Raw genomic sequence first — 19,639 nt, 5'->3', positions numbered from 1 at the left:
AGATGGGGAGAGAGTGCAGCCTCCACACAGTTACCCAAGGCCAGAACTAAACCCAGGTTCCTGACACTGTGAGGCAGCAGTGCTTGCCACTGCATTGCTTGCTGGTTACCTGAGAGTGAGTTGGCTCCCATTGGTCCTGCCTATTCTGACAGGCTCAATACCAGAGGCTCCAATCCCACGTAACTGATGGATTGCAGCTCAAGGATATTTTGGAGGCATTCAAGTCAATGAATGGTGAAAGCAGAGTAATTTTTTATATTACACAGTTAATGCATCAGAGGGTCCAATGAGTTCAACTTCCGTGATCTTACCACATTTCCCTTCAGAAAGTTAGGATGCATTATGCTTCCTTTCAGGAAATGCATTCTCAATCACAATAACTCGCTGAGTTAAAAAAAAAACCTTCTCAGTGCCCTCCTGGCTTTTATCCAAATGATCTGAAATCTGTGTCCTCAATTTACACATCAGTTAATATAATCTGATTGTATTCTGTTATTATTTACCATTCAATACCAGACTGTTTAATGGGGCTGTCGATGGATCAATTGGAGAAAATTGAAATAGAGCATTAGTTGCTGTCACAAATATTATGCTGTAGCTGTTCTCCCTTAGTTCTACATAATATCCATAGCAATTGAAATGTGCTGTTGCACACAACTTGTTGGTTCCTCAGTGGAGAACAACATTTAAACCAAAGGCTCTCAGAATCAGAAATATTCCATTTTATCTGCCTTTCGCAATTGTATCTGCAATGGAGTACATTTGCAAATTTGACCCTTTTAACAATTTTGATGAAGTTGAAACAAATTGATTGAAAACTACTGACCCACTGTAAACCTCTGCAGTACAGTAGAACAAGACCGTTACCGTGTTAAACCAATGGGGAGCACTTATTGATGATGAGCAAAAGCGTCAGCCATTAGTATTGATCTCTGATTGATTAAGTACATTCTCCCCAAAGGTTGCCCACAATCAGGGATGAATTCCATCCAGTTAACTGTTAACTGAGAGTGAGTTACTTTTGAGATAGAAGCAGATTAAGTTGAGTAAACAAGGTGTTTTTACACTGATTCTTGATGATTATCTCTGTGGAGCAGCCCTTTTGCTCTCGGTTACAGAGAACGAGTGAGGCATCAATCAGGCGAGAGCTTTTAGACGCCAGTCAGAGTTCAGGTCATTAAACACACCCTCTTGAAAGGGCTAAAAACATGAGGTGATCAATTTGCAGAGTTTCTGTTGAGTGAAATGGACCAGGAGCCTATCAAAAGAGTCATTAAATTCTCGTCATTTTTGGTGCAAAGCATTTTAAATCATAATAGGATCATCATGGTACTGATATTGATACCAACCACAAACAGCTTTTGAAAGGATTATGTATTGTATTAGCTGTTATCCTTCACATTTCTTTGCATAGTACGGCTTCAAAACTCACTTATGCAGAGAGAGCTAATAAGGTATGCCAGAAAGCGTGAATGTACTTTCCATGATAAGTAAAACACCTGCTTTTCACTTTATGCATGACTTGGTTACGTGATAACCTGATGACAGCCTGACAGCCTTAAAAGAGCTCTTGTGACAGTATAGAGTTCGTAAATACAGAAAGGACACTGTTCCATCATACCCACATACCCTCCAGTAGGCCTCAATGGAAGAGGAAAATTATGGAATCTACAAAGAACCTCAAGACTGTTGTGTCATTCAATCAGACTATTTATAGATATGTATATAGTGAGGGCATGAACATCAACAGTAGCTGCAAAGAATCTGCAGTGACTGACAGACAAACCTAAACACACCTGCTTTGAATGACTAAGATTCTTCACTTTATTCAGCTAGAGTTGAAACAGATATATACCTTAAAGGGATCGTGGATAAAGCTATGGCCCCCAGAATCTTTCCATGGAGGGCTGTACATCCATTCTGTGGCTTGCATGATTTCCCAAGCACTATTTCCATTTCTGATCTCTGAGTCCCTGCTCCTGTTGAGCAACACTCTGTATGAGCGGGATAATTTTTTCCCTCGGTCCATAAATCCCAGGGATTAGTGTCAATGGTTTCAAATTGTTTTGCATCAAAATGGGAGGCCACCGCAACCATAATTGTGTACAAGATATATTCCTAATCCCATCCAAGCAAGGTGAAATGATGGCAGGAACATTTTACATTTATATAGCATCTTTAATGTTCCCTCTTCTGGCGTGTACAGCTCCAATTCTTTGTGATTAATTCTCAAAGCATGTGTGCATTCCTCGTTAGGTTAACAGTGGTGCCTTGCTTGTTCGTGCGGCACAGCAGAATCACTCTGTCGCTTTCGTTGATCCACACCGTAAAACCCCACCCATAGATGTGTGAGTATGTTCCTTGAGGCCATGAATTGCTTGCTCAGTGATGAAATGCATTTTCTGCATTCCCATTGTTCTGCCCACATCTGTGGCTTGTGAAAGTGGGGCAATGGGTCACCTTTCCAGGCCATGGCCCAAATTCCCTGGAAACTAGATATTGCGTCCACACCACTGTACCCAGAGATTAAGTGGCTGAGGATGACTGAGCAGTACTGTTTATTCACTGTGAGGTCCACTTGTACATCCCAAGATACCAGTATATTGATTGAATGGAGGTCTTCACACTTCACATCAAAGCCATGCCTCTGCTTTTAAACCCGCTGCTTTGTATCTCTGTGGGAAAGGATAAAACAGGAAACCCCTCTGCGTCATACTGAAGGCAGTCACAGATTGAATGCACGTGGAGATTACATCCTGGTTAATGGAACAAAACTGCAAGTCGCATAATAATTCAGAGCATTTGTGATCTTCCGTTCCTGTGCAGAAGACAATCTCAAAATATCAGCTAGCTAACAATGGTAACCAGAATTTACGTAACCCATTTAATGTAGTAAAATGTTCCAAGGCAGTCAACAGTGGCATAATCAAGAAAATTTGACACAGAACCAAATAAGGAGATACAAGGATAGATGACAAAATGATTGATTGATTGGGGTGAACCTTCAGCAATGTCTTAATGGATGAGAGGAAGATGGAATGATTTAGGAAGCTATCTATGATGTAGGCAGAAAAAGGGATGAGCTCCTTCAAGGGAGCTAGGAAGTAGATTGAAAAAGAGGACCCAGAAGTTAGTAATCTTTGGATTACTTCCGGTGCCACGTGCTAGTGAATCTAGAAATAGGAGGTTAGTCCAGATGAATGTGTGGCTCGGGAAATATAGCAGGAGGGAGGGCTTTATATTTCTGGAACATGGGGACCGTTTTTGGAGATGGTGAGATCTGTACAAGGCGGATGGTCTACACCTGAACCGAAATGGGACCAATCTCTTCACAGGGAGGTTTTCTGGTGCTGCTGGGGAGGGTTAAAACTAACTTGGCAGTGGGCTGGAATCCTGAGAGAAGGTTCAACAGGGATAGATGTACAGTCAAAATTAGAAGAAACATCAATTGAGTCAGGAAGGCATAGAATGTCCAGACCAGTTAAGTCAAAAGGGAGTTTGGCAAGATTGGATGGTACTTATTTTAATACAAGGAGTCTGATGAACAAGGCAGATGAATTGAGGGCATAAATTTAAAAATGGGGGTATGATGTCACTGCTGTCACAGAGACATGGCTGCGAGAGGGGCAGGATTGTCAGATCAATATTCCATGACACAGGATCTTCAGGTGAGTTAGGAAAGGAGGTAAAAGAGGAGGAGGTGTTGCAATTTTAATCAGGGAATCAATTACTGCAGTAAGGAGGAATGATATCTTAGAAGACTGTTCAACTTAAGCCACATGAGTAGAGCTTAAAAACAAAAATGGAATAACCACATTGCTCGGAGTGTTCTATAGGCCCCCGAACAGTTCGAGGAAAGTAGAAGAGCAGATATATAGGCAGATTTCAGAGAAATATAAAAGTAATAGGGTAATGATAGTGGGAGATTTGAACTTCCTCAACATTAACTGGAGTAGCCATGGAGTAAAAGGTTTAGAGGGAGCAGAATTTTTAAAATGCATTCAGGAGACCATTTTAAACCATAACATAGAAGGTCCTACAAGAGATGGAGTGTGCCTGGACTTAATTTAGGCAGCAATTCACGGATCATATGAAAACTGGAGGGGTGGTTAAAAAGTGAGGATATTCTTAGATTACAGGAGGATACAGATGGATTGTTCAGATGGGCTGAGCAGTGGCAAATGGAATTCAATCCAGATAACTGTGAGATGATGCATTTGGGCTGGACAAACAAGGCAAGGGAATACATGTTAAAGGGCAGGTGCCTGGGAAGCAGCTCCAACAACGCTGAAGAACCTTGACACCAACCAGGACAAAGCAGCCCCTTTTGATTGGATTGGATTTGGATTTGTTTATTGTCACGTGTACCGAGGTACAGTGAAAAGTATTTTTCTGCGAGCAGCTCAACAGATCATTAAGTACATGAGAAGAAAAGGGAATAAAAGAAAATACATAATAGGGCAACACAACATATACAATGTAACTACATAAGCACTGGCATCGGATGAAGCATACAGGGTGTAGTGTTAATGAAGTCAGTCCATAAGAGGGTCATTTAGGAGTCTGGTAACAGTGGGGAAGAAGCTGTTTTTGAGTCTGTTCGTGCGTGTTCTCAGACTTCTGTATCTCCTGCCCGATGGAAGAAGTTGGAAGAGTGAGTAAGCCGGGTGGGAGGGATCTTTGATTATACTGCCCGCTTTCCCCAGGCAGCGGGAGGTGTAGATGGAGTCAATGGATGGGAGGCAGGTTCGTGTGATGGACTGGGCGGTGTTCACGACTCTCTGAAGTTTCTTGCGGTTCTGGGCCGAGCAGTTGCCATACCAGGCTGTGATGCAGCCTGATAGGATGCTTTCCATGGTGCATCTGTAAAAGTTGGTAAGAGTCAATGTGGACATGCCGAATTTCCTTAGTTTCCTGAGGAAGTATAGGCGCTGTTGTGCTTTCTTGGAGTTAGCGTCGACGTAGGTGGACCAGGACAGATTTTTGGAGATGTGCACCCCTAGGAATTTGAAACTGCTAACCATCTCCACCTCGGCCATGTTGATGCTGACAGGGGTGTGTACAGTACTTTGCTTCCTGAAGTCAATTACCAGCTCTTTAGTTTTGCTGGCATTGAGGGAGAGATTGTTATCGCTACACCACTCCACTAGGTTCTCTATCTCCCTCCTATATTCGGACTCGTCGTTATTCGAGATCCGGCCCACTATGGTCGTATCGTCAGCAAACTTGTCGATGGAGTTGGAACCAAGTTTTGCCACGCAGTCGTGTGTGTACAGGGAGTAGAGTAGGGGGCTAAGTACGCAGCCTTGCGGGGCGCCGGTGTTGAGGACTATTGTGGAGGAGGTGTTGTTGTTCATTCTTACTGATTGTGGTCTGTTGGTCAGAAAATCGAGGATCCAGTTGCAGAGTGGGGAGCCAAGTCCTAGGTTTTGGAGCTTTGATACGAGCTTGGCTGGGATTATGGTGTTGAAGGCAGAGCTGTAGTCAATAAATAGGAGTCTAATGTAGGAGTCCTTGTTTTCGAGATGCTCAAGGGATGAGTGTAGGGCCAGGGAAATGGTGTCTGATGTGGACCGGTTGCAGCGGTATGCGAATTGCAGTGGATCAAGGCGTTCTGGGAGTATGGAGGTGATGCGCTTCATGATCAACCATGATTGGCACCCCATCCACGGTCTTAAACATTCCACCACCAATGCACAGGGGTACAAGACACACTGCAGTATCTTATTTGATTACATATTGGAACCACGTGACTTAAACAGTATCCAGCTAGCACCAGATTTGTATTGTGAACCTTCGTACAGCAAGTGCGGATTTCAGTAGCACGTCCAGCCTCTGACAATATTGTTCATTTTCTGGACTTGTTTCTCTTCAAGGTGTGAGGTAAGCATCGTGCGCGTGCAGCAGGGAAAGATCAAGGCATGTGAAAGGTGTATGCATGAAACATGCAAAAAGGAACCATTTTGCTTCAAACCACAGACGTTTCTACACTGGTCAAGACGGACCGCACACCAGTTGAATCTGTCGAACCGATCAGTTAATTATTGCCAACCCTGCACTGTTAGACCCATTGGCTCTCGGTGTTGCTAAAACTGCAGATTGTGAAGCAAATCATTACCCTGTGGAGAGGTATGTTCTTGGATGAACAGCTAACCAGTCAAAAAAGCTTCATGCCAGAACCACCAACTTTTCAAAAGTGCTTTGGCCTCGTTCTAAAAATTAGTGGAACGTCTGCCTTTGAAACACGTTTAGAAGGGCAGAGTAACTAGGGGATAAAAGGACAATGTATGCTGGGACAAGCTAGCTGACATTATCTTTCCAAAGTCTGAGGTTTCAAAGCAAAATGCTTGCTGATTTGGTGGGAACTGAGATGCCAAAAATAGTAATCAGATATTGTGAGAACACAATCAGATAGCAAAAGTATTTACTGTGATATTTCAGGATACCGAAGCTTTTCTTTTCAGAGAAGAAGCCAACAAAATTCCCTCCACATTCCAAAGCTGTCATTGCATAGTGTCGGTGTTTCTGACAGCTGATTCATGTGTAAATTTACATGTCTTGTTGGTACCAGATGCTGAATATGAAATGCACGCTCCTGCGTTGGCAGAGGGTATTGCTCAGGCAAATCAGAAAGAACTGTCAAAAACAGATGTCCATTATGAGAGCTTGCCAACTCCGTGCAAGTGAATTGAAGTGGATTTTCAGCTGGGTGAGAGCTGTCGAAATGAGACACGGGTGGATCTCACATTCAGGCATTGCTTAACTGTGCAAAGCCTGGATAATGTTGAACGGTCACCTAATAATGTTCCAGGAGAGGTGAATTCAAGCTAGTCCAACACGCAGCACTGGAATAATCCCACAGGAAGGAAAAAAAAATATTAAAACTTACACCAGAGGGGTTAAATAAATCTGTTCTATCTTTACTTATCATATTTTTTATTCATTGGATGTGGGCGTCGCTGACTGGGTCAGGATTTATTGCCCATCACTGAGGGCAGGGTCAACCACATTGCTGTGAATCTGGAGAAACATGTAGGACAGACCAGGTAAGGGTGATCGATTTCCTTCCCTAAACGATATTAGTGAAAGAGATATTTTATTCCCACAATGATTTCATGGTCATCCAGATTTTTATTGAATTCAAATTCCCACTATCTGCCCTGGTGGGACTGGAACCCGGGTCCCGAGAGCATTATCTTGGGTCTCTGGATTACTAGTCCAGTGACAAGACCACAAAGCCATTGCTCCCCTCGTAGCAGAGCTCCTGTGGCATTGCACTTGGAGAGTCAGAAGATGGATTCATTCAGGATAATAAGAATGCTGTCAGAAAGGTATGACAGAGAGAAGGAGTTTCCCCAGGCAAGGTGAAGTGGGATTGGATGTGTAGCCATCTGCGATGGCCATTTACAAAGGAAACATGACGTCCAGCGACGATTGGCAAAGGGATTATCCAAATTTTCCCGACCCGAATGCCTCATTCAGTATGTGGATGACTTGTTCCTACAAACCGATACCAAGGAAGAGCACATTTCACTTCTTTCCAAACTATTAGGACTCATACACTCAATTGGATGTAAAGTTAACCCGAAAAAGGCCCAAATTCTAAAAGAAAAGGTATATTTCATTTAGGCACAGTCATCACGCACGGAAAAAGAGAGATAGAGCAAAAACGGATTGATTCGATTGTTAAATTGTCCTTGCCCCATAATGTCACTGCACTCCGGTCATTTTTAGGACTGGTCGGTTATTGTAGGAACCATATAGACGGTTTCGCCACCAAGGCAGCCCCACTTTCCGAGCTCCTAAAAAAGAACGTCCCTTGGGAATGACTTCCATAGCATACGGATGCCATTGATGCTTTAAAACACGCCCTAGGTACAGCCCCCGCTTTGCAGGTACCAGACCCACTCTCCCCATACGTCATAGAAGTAGTGACCACCGACCGAACCCTATCGGCCGTGCTACTCCAAGAAAGGCACGATCGTTTAGGACCCGTAGCCTATGCCTCACGAGTTTTGGATCCAGTGGAGCAAGGATTTTCAGCTTGCAATAGGCACTTGCTCGCAGTTTTTTGGGCTGTTCAGTACTTTGCATACAGGTCTCAACCCTGTAACGATTTAAACCGAGCACACCCCAACGCAACTACTGTTAGATGGTAGGTTAAAGGACGGTTCAGTTAGCCAGCCCGCTGGAAGGGACATCACAGTAAAAAGGACAAAGACACACACTTTTTTAGCAGATAATTTGCAGTATGAAGGAACCCCACATGAGTGTGACATCATCGCAGCCAGGCACAACACAGGATCCTTTAATCCTAAATCGCTACCAGCAAAAGAAGGCACCAGACCGCAGAGAACCCAGCCCACGGATAAATCTTTAAAAATTTATGTAGATGGCTCCTCCACGGTTGATAATGGAAAAAGGATTACAGGATGTGGTATATATGTGGAAGACGCGCAGGGATGCGCATTAGAGGAGATATTGCTAAAATTACCAGGTCATTTAGGATTGCAGGCAGCCGAGTTAGCAGCCATCGCATACATAGTACAGCACCCAGATTCTTTCCCGACCTCTGCAGATATATATTCGGACAGTTTATATGTCTGTAATAGTTTGACGGAATTCCTGCACCTGTGGGAATCTAGAGGATTCATATCCGCCGACGGTAAACCCCTACCCTCAGCGCCATTACTGAAGCACATTCTTGAAACGGCTAAAGACCGCAAGTATGACATAATAAATGTCAGAAGCTATCATTGTTCCTCCCCACCCGGTAACGTGAAAGCAGACGCCCTAGCAAAGGCAAGAACACGACACGGTCACTTTTGGCAGCCCCCCGAGAGTGCCCCAGTACATGCAGTCCAGGTCTCACAGACGAATATCCAAGGTTTAGCACAGGTCCAAAAGGCAGACGACACTCTTCAGCAAATCTTAAATGGTAACTTCCCAGCCCCCTACGACAAATTCAAGGACACACTGACGGTACAGGATAGAATTGTATTAAAGAATGGAATTTATGTGGTCCCCACCCAGGACAGGAACCAGATTATTTGTCAATTTCATGACGGACACGGACATCAGAAGATAGAAACCACCATTGCCCACTTAAGACCTTTGTGCTGGTGGCCCGATTTAAAAGCAGACGTCACTTGATAAGGTTCCCCACAGTAGGCTATTGCAAAAAATACGGAGGCTGGGGATTGAGGGTGATTTAGAGATGTGGATCAGAAATTGGCTAGCTGAAAGAAGACAGAGGGTGGTGGTTGATGGGAAATGTTCAGAATGGAGTACAGTCACAAGTGGAGTACCACAAGGATCTGTTCTGGGGCCGTTGCTGTTTGTCATTTTTATCAATGACCTAGAGGAAGGCGCAGAAGGGTGGGTGAGTAAATTTGCAGACGATACTAAAGTCGGTGGTGTTGTCGATAGTGTGGAAGGATGTAGCAGGTTACAGAGGGATATAGATAAGCTGCAGAGCTGGGCTGAGAGGTGGCAAATGGAGTTTAATGTAGAGAAGTGTGAGGTGATTCACTTTGGAAGGAATAACAGGAATGCGGAATATTTGGCTAATGGTAAAGTTCTTGAAAGTGTGGATAAGCAGAGGGATCTAGGTGTCCATGTACATAGATCCCTGAAAGTTGCCACCCAGGTTGATAGGGTTGTGAAGAAGGCCTATGGAGTGTTGGCCTTTATTGGTAGAGGGATTGAGTTCCGGAGTCGGGAGGTCATGTTGCAGCTGCACAGAACTCTGGTACGGCCGCATTTGGAGTATTGCGTACAGTTCTGGTCACCGCATTATAGGAAGGACGTGGAGGCTTTGGAGCGGGTGCAGAGGAGATTTACCAGGATGTTGCCTGGTATGGAGGGAAAATCTTATGAGGAAAGGCTGATGGACTTGAGGTTGTTTTCGTTGGAGAGAAGAAGGTTAAGAGGAGACTTAATAGAGGCATACAAAATGATCAGGGGGTTGGATAGGGTGGACAGTGAGAGCCTTCTCCCGCGGATGGATATGGCTGGCACGAGGGGACATAACTTTAAACTGAGGGGTAATAGATATAGGACAGAGGTCAGAGGTAGGTTCTTTACGCAAAGAGTAGTGAGGCCGTGGAATGCCCTACCTGCTACAGTAGTGAACTCGCCAACATTGAGGGCATTTAAAAGTTTATTAGATAAACATATGGATGATAATGGCATAGTGTAGGTTAGATGGCTTTTGTTTCGGTGCAACATCGTGGGCCGAAGGGCCTGTACTGCGCTGTATTGTTCTATGTTCTATGTTCCATGTCACACATTATATTGAAAATTGTTTAATTTGCACTCAAAATAATCCAGAAAGCTACTCTAGGAAACATCAGTTAAGACACACCCACCCTGTTAATGGCCCATGGACGAATTTACAGCTACATTATATTGGTCCCCTCCCTCCCTGCAGAAATGGTTTTAAATATGTGTTGGTAGTGATCGACACCTTCACAAAATGGGTGCAAGCATTTACCTCCAGGACAAACACGGCTAAGGCAATAGCCAAGATTTTAACGCAGCAGATATTTACACGCTGGGGACTCCCCCGCAGCATTGAATCGGACCAAGGTTTGCATTTTACGGGAAGAGTGATGCAGAAAGTTTTGATGATTTTTGGGATAAAACAAAAATTCCATATTGCCTATCACCCACAATCCAGTGACTATCAGGAAAATGTTGCAACAGCACAACACCACATGGGACATAGTTCTCCCATTTGCACTTATGTTTATTAGGAACACGGTATAAAGTTCCACAGGTTTCACCCCCCACACCCTTATGACCGGACGACCCATGAAAGGAACTGAATATTTATTAGGTCTTGATTTGGCCAGCCCCACAGTCACCGCCCTCACCCACGAAAAAGCAGTCCAACAGGTAATGGAAAATGTTAAGGCAGCCCAGCACACTGCAGCTGTCTGACTAAGCGCTAGAAAAAAGCAGAGTAAGGTCTGCTTTGATAAAACAGTACACCCAGTAGAGTATATAGTAGGTCAGCAGGTGATGGTTTGCCTATATAACCCCAGTTCATTCCTCTCCCCTAAATTTGCAGGACCCTACTCGATTTCAGATAAAGTAAGTCCCTCGGTATATAAAATAACGTATCCTAATGGAAAGTCAGGATGGTTTCATATCAACTAACTTAAGGTTTATGAATCCTAGTGTAGCCACTCACACCACCTCTCCCTGGCAACAGCAGATGATTACACCCCGCCCACTGACAACCTAGTCCAACCCTCCCCCAGCCAGGACAGCATGTCCACAGACCCGTCCTTGTCTCCGCTCCCAGGAATGACTTTCCACCTTAAACTTGATTGGGTTGCGACAGCGCTCCAGACTTACTTGAAATCAAAGACCAATGGCAAAACCGCCCAGGCCCCAGTCGCACCAGCCCAGGAACTCCGATCAAGATATGTTTGGCCCCACATACCCCCTTTCATTGCCACAACCAGAGCCACCGCCACTGCCCGACGATCAAAATTTGCCCTTTGCAGCTACCACCCCTTCTGACCAAAGAATTCCCCATTGGCACTGCGTAACTCTTTTTGATTGATACGGAACGACGATTCGGATCCCACGACGGCCCACGTGGCCACGGCACAAAAACGCCAGACACGAGTTTGGCAACCGGGAGATGGTGACTCAGAGTCTGACTCCCATTATGGTAACCCGTTTACGACGCTTTTGGAAATGGAACCCTGAGGTGTCCAGATGATGAGAAAAAGGAACCGATTGAGATTTACGGTGTCCTATTTTCTGATGGAGCCTGCCCGCCTTTATTTCTCGAATTTCTTGATACACTTTATTCTTCCGGTCTCGGATGTTTAATTAATGTCGCCCGTCCACTAAATTTCTTGATGCAGTCATGATTACTCGTCTGCACATTCTCGGAGTCCACATGTTACAAACTCTTTCCGCTCGTGTAAGGTCACCCAGGCAGTGAAGTAACGGCACTAATCCCCGCCCTGCCTGAGGACCGCTATGTATTCGGTCAGCCAAGCTCGGGTAGTGGAGCAACAGCACTGATCACCACCCTACCCAGGGATTCCACCAATTCTTGCCCTGCCCATATGCATCCATGTTCCCATCACTGATTTGGAAAAGTTTTAAACACTCTTTACTGTCTCTGGCAGGTCTTGGTTTCCCCTGATGTGTTCTTTTTTGCGTGTGGTTTAAAGAATGCTCTCTGCCACAGTCTCTGCACTCAACTTTGGTCTCCGGCGACCCTTTGGTCGTTAACCCCAACTGCTATTTACATGTACAACACACTTGGTTGAAACAAAATTTGCTGCTATTACAAAAACTACCTCGGTACGAAGTCTTACAACACCAGGTTAAAGTCCAACAGGTTTGTTTCGATGTCACTAGCTTTCGGAGCGCTGCTCCTTCCTCAGGTGATTGAAGAGGTATGTTCCAGAAACACATATATAGACAAATTCAAAGATGCCAAACAATGCTTGGAATGCGAGCATTAGCAGGTGATTAAATCTTTACAGATCCAGAGATGGGGTAACCCCAGGTTAAAGAGGTGTGAATTACATCAAGCCAGGACAGTTGGTAGGATTACGCAGGCCAGATGGTGGGGGATGAATGTAATGTGACATGAATCCCAGGTCCCGGTTGAGGCTGCACTCATGTGTGCGGAACTTGGCTATACGTTTCTGGTCGACGATTCTGCGTTGTCGCGCGTCTTGAAGGCTGCCTTGGAGAACGCTTACCCGGAGATCAGAGGCTGAATGCCCTTGACTGCTGAAGTGTTCTCTGACTGGAAGGGAACATTCCTGCCTGGTGATTGTTGCGCGATGTCCGTTCATTCGTTGTCGCAGCGTCTGCATGGTCTCGCCAATGTACCACGCTTCGGGACATCCTTTCCTGCAGCGTATGAGGTAGACAACGTTGGCCGAGTCGCACGAGTACGTACCGCGTACCTGGTGGGTGGTGTTCTCACCAGTTCGATCGATCGACAGTTCCAACGCGCCACAGCGAAAAACCGCACCGACCTCCTCAGAAGACAAACATGGGACACAACCGACAGAATACCCTTCGTCGTCCAGTACTTCCCCGGAGCGGAAAAATTACGTCATCTTCTTCACAGCCTTCAACACGTCATTGATGACGATGAACATCTTGCCAAGGTCATCCCCACACCCCCACTACTTGCCTTCAAACAACCGCGCAACCTCAAACGAACCATTGTTTGCAGCAAACTACCCAGTCTTCAGAACAGTGACCACGACACCACACAACCCTGCCATGGCAATCTCTGCAAGACGTGCCAGATCATTGACATGGATACCACTATTACACGTGAGAACACCACCCACCAGGTACGCGGTACGTACTCGTGCAACTCGGCCAACGTTGTCTACCTCATACGCTGCAGGAAAGGATGTCCCGAAGCGTGGTACATTGGCGAGACCATGCAGACGCGGCGACAACGAATGAACGGACATCGCGCAACAATCACCAGGCAGGAATGTTCCCTTCCAGTCGGAGAACACTTCAGCAGTCAAGGGCATTCAGCCTCTGATCTCCGGGTAAGCGTTCTCCAAGGCGGCCTTCAGGACGCGCGACAACGCAGAATCGCCGAGCAGAAACTTATCGCCAAGTTCCGCACACATGAGTGCGGCCTCAACCGGGACCTGGGATTCATGTCACATTACATTCATCCCCCACCATCTGGCCTGCGTAATCCTACCAACTGTCCTGGCTTGATGTAATTCACACCTCTTTCACCTGGGGTTACCCCATCTCTGGATCTGTAAAGATTTAATCACCTGCTAATGGTCGCATTCCAAGCATTGTTTGGCATCTTTGAATTTGTCTATATATGTGTTTCTGGAACATACCTCTTCATTCACCTGAGGAAGGAGCAGCGCTCCGAAAGCTAGTGACATCGAAACAAACCTGTTGGACTTTAACCTGGTGTTGTAAGACTTTGTACTGTGCTCACCCCAGTCCAACGCCAGCATCTCAAAAACTACCTCAGTGCTGGACGGAGAAATTGTCCTCCCACTCAACGCATCGACCACAAGCTGCGCGAATTCCTTGCACTTTAACAGAATGTTTTTCAGATGTCTTGTCTCCGAAATGGTTGGTTTTTTACAAAAAAATGAGGGAGTCACACATGTTGACAATTCTAATGGGAAATTGATATTAAGGAGAAACAGACAGACAAACGAGATATTAAACAAAGGTAATAACAGACATTATGCTTGCACCCCCAGGAATATATGATGATACAAGGAACAAAAGACAAGATGACGACAGAACTGATACCTCCATTTTGATCATCGTTGGATCACGACAGTTGCGCGCGTTGACGACCCCTGTAACCCACACCACATTGGCCCCAAACACAACCATACCACAAGATACCCCTAGCCCGGACACCACACCTCACATGGAAATAAACACTGATACCCCCACATGGCGTGAAAACATTGTAAAATGGTATTCCCTCTCATACACGGTAGAAGCCCTATTAATTATTGCAATACTCTGCAGTGTCGTTCAGACACTTAGACTTCGAAAATGGCAAAGGAGAGCCTCCTGCTCCGAGCCCCTTTTGTTGGACTTCAACAGGCCCCACACTCTTTTTGAACTCTTTTCTGATAAATAAAGTTTGCGTTTCGGTAAATGTAATAAGTTAAGTGGGAATGTGATGCTGCTATTGTTTAAAATGTTTGTACTGTAATATAAGTTATTTTTGGTTATTATCTAGCAGCATAAGTGTAGTTTAGGTAATGACAGTTAGAGGTTCCCCTTGTGTAAAGAAGTTAAATGAATGATGAAATGTTATAGTGCCCCCCTAGAATTTATGAATGTGTGATGTATTAAAAACGTAGGTAAATGCTCCAATACATAGGACAGAGTAGTATAGAACCTGTCCTTGACCAAGGGTACCCGGCACACCAAAGAACAGATGAAGGGTCAGTATTGTGATCCACCACGCTTCGTATTTAGGATCAAGAGGACGGACTGTAGCCCTCTGGGATGGCCACTTACAAAGGAAACATGGATACTCGCAAAGACTCAAGGGAAATATGGCCAATACAGGATTCAGGCAAACTCAGAGTCTAAATGTATATTTGCTAACAGAGAACCAGACAGTATCGAAACCCCGAACCGATTTGCATTCTAATGGTCCATTTCCTCAGGACAAAGGACTGGTACTCAGGTATCAGATACAATTCCAGACACATTGGCCCCACTCCCTTCACCCAGGAAGCCCAAACAGCCAAGGTCAATGACCGCTCAGGACACGCCCAGCCATCAAGGCACCCGTCCCTTTATTGGCTCAAATCAAAGGCAGTAATCGAAGCCTGCCAAATTATTGGGTCCAAAGATAAGGACCGCCCAAAAGAGCGCAAAACCCCAAAGGATAAAGAGAGACACTGCCATGTGTTTGATCTCTTTTGGCCCTGGCACACCGGCACTCTTCGGCCCGGCCTATACTTGAAGCCAACTGCAGCACCACGACCAGAAGTACGTTCAAGATCAACGATCGCTACCAGATGGATGAGCCCAGCAGAACCGAAGTTACTTCTCCAGACCCAGCCATTCCAGATTTGAACAAAGGCCTTGTTCCTCTGCCAAAGCCAGGTGCCTGAAGTTAAGTACAGGTTGTTGTAGTGTTAGGTATAATTTAGCTTGTAGTGTTTTTATGTTGCATGTGTGAGTTAATCCTGTGTGTAAATAAACTATTATTGAACTTGAACTAACTGACTGGTTGTTGGGTCTTTGATCAGTATCCGGTTGAACCTTGTGGTGGTATCATTTGATACCTGGCGACTCTGAAAAGCAATATCATTATTATTAATTGACAACATTATTGGTGACGCTGGTGGGATAATATCCCACTCATTAAAAGGGCAACATTATTGGCATCTCCGGTGCAAATTGGCAATAGATGCATGTAGGGAGTTAAATCCCCTAAAAGTGACATCTAAGTTGGGATCCAAACATCATCCTCGCCCAAGCTTCCTCCTTGCAGGTTTGAACAGAAGCGGAGAACTCCCATGCAGCTGTCTGGTAAGGAATTAAAATAATCCAAAATGCTCATTAACATTCAAACATAGAAATTAGGAGCACGAGTCAATTATTTGACCCCTCGAGTCACGTCTGCCATTTGGTAAGGCAATGGCTGATCTAATTGTGACCTCAACTCCACTTTCCGTGTACCCCCTTATACCCATTGAATCCATTGTCAATGAAGAATCTAACTACATCAGCCTTAAAAATATTTAATGACCCAACCTCCATAGCTCTCTGGGGAAGAAACTTCCACAGGCGAATAAGAGAAATGTTTTGCCTCATCCCGGTCTTAAATGGGAGACCCCTTATTTTTAAACTGTGTCTCATCGTTCTGGTCCCTCCCATGAGGGGAAACATCTTCTCAGCATCCATCCTGTCAGATCCCCTCAGGACTATTATTTCAATAAGATCACCTCCCATTCTCCTAGATGTCAATGGATACAGGCCCAACCTGTCTAACCTTCCCTCATCCCAGGAATCAGTCAACTGAACCTTCTCTGAACTGTTTCTGGTGAAAGTACAACCTCTCTTAATTTAGGAGACCAGGGGCGAAATTCTCCCCCAATGGTGCGATGTCCGCCGACTGGCGCCAAAACCGGCGCCAATCAGATGGGCATCGCGCCGGCCCAAAGGTGCCGAATGCTCCGCATCTTTGGGGGCCGAGCCCCAACATTGAGGGGCTAGGTCGGCGCCGGAGGGATTTCCGCCCCGCCAGCTGGCGTTTGTTGCCCCGCCAGCTGGCGGAAATGGCGTTTGGTGCCCCGCCAACTGGCGCGGAAATGCGGCGCATGCGCGGGAGCGTCAGCGGCCGCTGACAGTTCCCCGCGCATGCGCAATGGGGAGAGTCACTTCCGCCTCCGCAATGGTGGAGGCCGTGGCGGAGGCGGAAGGGAAAGAGTGCCCCCACGGCACAGGCCCGCCCGCGGATCGGTGGGCCCCGGTCGCGGGCCAGGCCACCGTGGAGGCACCCCCTGGGGTCAGATCGCCCCGCGCCCCCCCCACGACCCCGGAGCCCGCCCATGCCACCTGGTCCCACCGGTAAATACCAGCTTTGATTTACGCCGGCGGGACAGGCAATTTCTGGGCGGGACTTCGGCCCATGCGGGCCGGAGAATTGAGCGGGGGGTCCCGCCAACCGGCGCGGCCCGATTCCCACCCCCACCCAATCTCCAGTACCGGAGACTTCGGCGGGGGCGGGGGCGGGATTCACGGCGGCCAACGTCCATTCTCCGACCCGGCGGTGGGTCGGAGAATGACGCCCCAGAACTGTACAAAGTGCTCCAGATGCGGACTGACTAATCTCTGCACAACTGTACCAAAACTTCTATATTCAGTTGCGCTTTACAATAGAAGTCAACATTCCACTTGTCTTAATTACTTTTGTAATGTTCAGTTCTGGCTTTCGCAACCAGGATACCAGTTTTCTGAGTTGTCAGCAACTGAGGCGAATGCACAATAGGTCTACAATAAACACACCAACCCTCTGTCTCAACTTCAAGAAGGTGATTTTGTGAGAATTTAGAATCCAGAAGGAGGATGGCAACACGTTGCAAAAGTTCTGAAACAAGTAGCACCAAAAGGTCATACTTAGTCATAACAGAACAGGGATCGCTATTCAGGAGAAACAGATGAGCTTCGCTGCGTGTCAAGCACAAAGTTCAACCTCAGCTTTCGAACGTTGTACCACGTGATAACATATTCAAGGACATTTCCTTTCCAGATCCTTACATAGCACAGACACAAGAAGATGTCGCAGAGCAATCGAACACCTTGAACATTCCGTCAAAAACATCGACTGGGAGAAGAAGACCGCCAGAGAGACTTAATTTGTAATGATGGTATAATGAAACATTTGCTCATCTATGTGATGTAACAGGTGTTTACAAATTAATGTACAGGATTATAGTAAGTTAGTGATAGTTAGTAGCTAATAGTCAGGATTACAACTGTAAGGTAATGGTTAAAGAAAACATCACAACCAATGTTGTAATCATTTTCTTTTACAAAGAAAGGGGTGTGTGGTATTATCATAATTATCAGCATTGCAAGGGTTAATGTAATGTCAAGAGTAGCCGATAGAGGTAGCTACAGATACAACTATATAAGGCCGTGTTGCTAAACCTTAGGGGGATAGTGTATGCAGGAGTTAGCTAGTGAAGGTCAGAAGAGCAGATAGTGTAAGTGAGTGCAGATCATAGTTTAAAACAGTAATGAAATTAGCTGTAGATGAGCGTAGTTAGATGTTATTAATCAACTGTGTATTCTTAAGGAGTACGTGTCGACTCCAAGTTTGTAATGCAAATACATTTATAGCTTTGTTTAAGTTAAAGCTATTTTGTGGTCTTTATGAACACTACGCCAAACATCCTGAAATAAGCAACACAAAGAACACCACAAGCTACTGTGCTGCCATCATTGCAGCGGCACATGGATTTGCAGAAGGGGTGGTTCCTGAGTCAGAGGGGCCAAGGAGGTGAGGGATGACAGCAGTGGCCCCTGAGGGGTGTCCCCTCATCAACCTCATTGACTGTCTCAGCTCTTTCATGGCATATGTGCATGCCGGATAAGATGACCAGCTGAGATGTGGCTGGCATCTACCTCTCGCATCCCTGCACCATGGGTGATACTTGAGTGTTCCATGCGACAGTCTCAAGCTTTCTATGTGTGTGTGGCTGCTGCTCCTACATCCACTCAGGCAACTGCTGCACTTGGTTCCCCAAGAGAGTGGCCACTCTGTCAATTCAGAAACACATGTGCTCTACTCCCTGAGCCATGGCAGTGCACATGAGCTGTATGGATTCCTGAATTATCTGTCAGAAAGGCCTTGTTTGTGACACCCAAAGCCCATGATCTTCAACCAGCAGAGCATAGATGCGTCTGTCCTCCATCCTCCGGAGCGGTCTGCCCATAGGCTGCTCTGCCTTGCTCTCCTCGCCCTGCTCACTGACGATGTGACGTTCACCCAGTGCTTTCTGCTTTCATCTCAAATGTGACATCATCAAGTGTTTGCGTTGGTGGATGGCAGGTTCACTGGCTGGCTCAGTGAAGTCTCGCCCTGCTCAGAAGGCCAGTGACATTTGCGTTCCCTCCGTTTGCCTGACCAAAAGTGTCACTTGGACAACTCAGCAGGTGCATCACCGAACTATACCCAGTGATGACACTGGTTGACAAGCCACACCATGCACTGGGTAGAAGTCACCTCTGTGCCCTTCAGCCGAGGACAGCTATCAAATGACCCGACACGTCTCAGCTTCCCGTCTCGTTACAGCTGATGGCCTGAGTGATGACACAACAGCAATATTTATGGCTGTATATTGGTGTAGGTTTGTTTCCTGTCCACGTCATCTCCTAAATGTTGTGCTTGTGTTTCTAGAAAAATGAGGAGAAAGTGAATCATGAGTAGGCTGCTCTCCCTCAGCTACACAGTAGGACATGAGCTTCTCTGTTCCTCAGTGGAACTCCCTGTTCACTTGTGCCTCACATGTGAGGGTGGCCAATGAGGCACAATCAATTGCACAAAGACTTGAGTTGGGTACAATTGAAGCATTATTGCTCGAAGATGTGTGGCCTCCCACAGCAG

Source organism: Scyliorhinus torazame, chromosome 12 (genome assembly GCF_047496885.1).
Source record: "Scyliorhinus torazame isolate Kashiwa2021f chromosome 12, sScyTor2.1, whole genome shotgun sequence".
Classification (NCBI taxonomy): Eukaryota; Metazoa; Chordata; class Chondrichthyes; order Carcharhiniformes; family Scyliorhinidae; genus Scyliorhinus; species Scyliorhinus torazame.
This window is presented reverse-complemented; position numbering follows the sequence as displayed.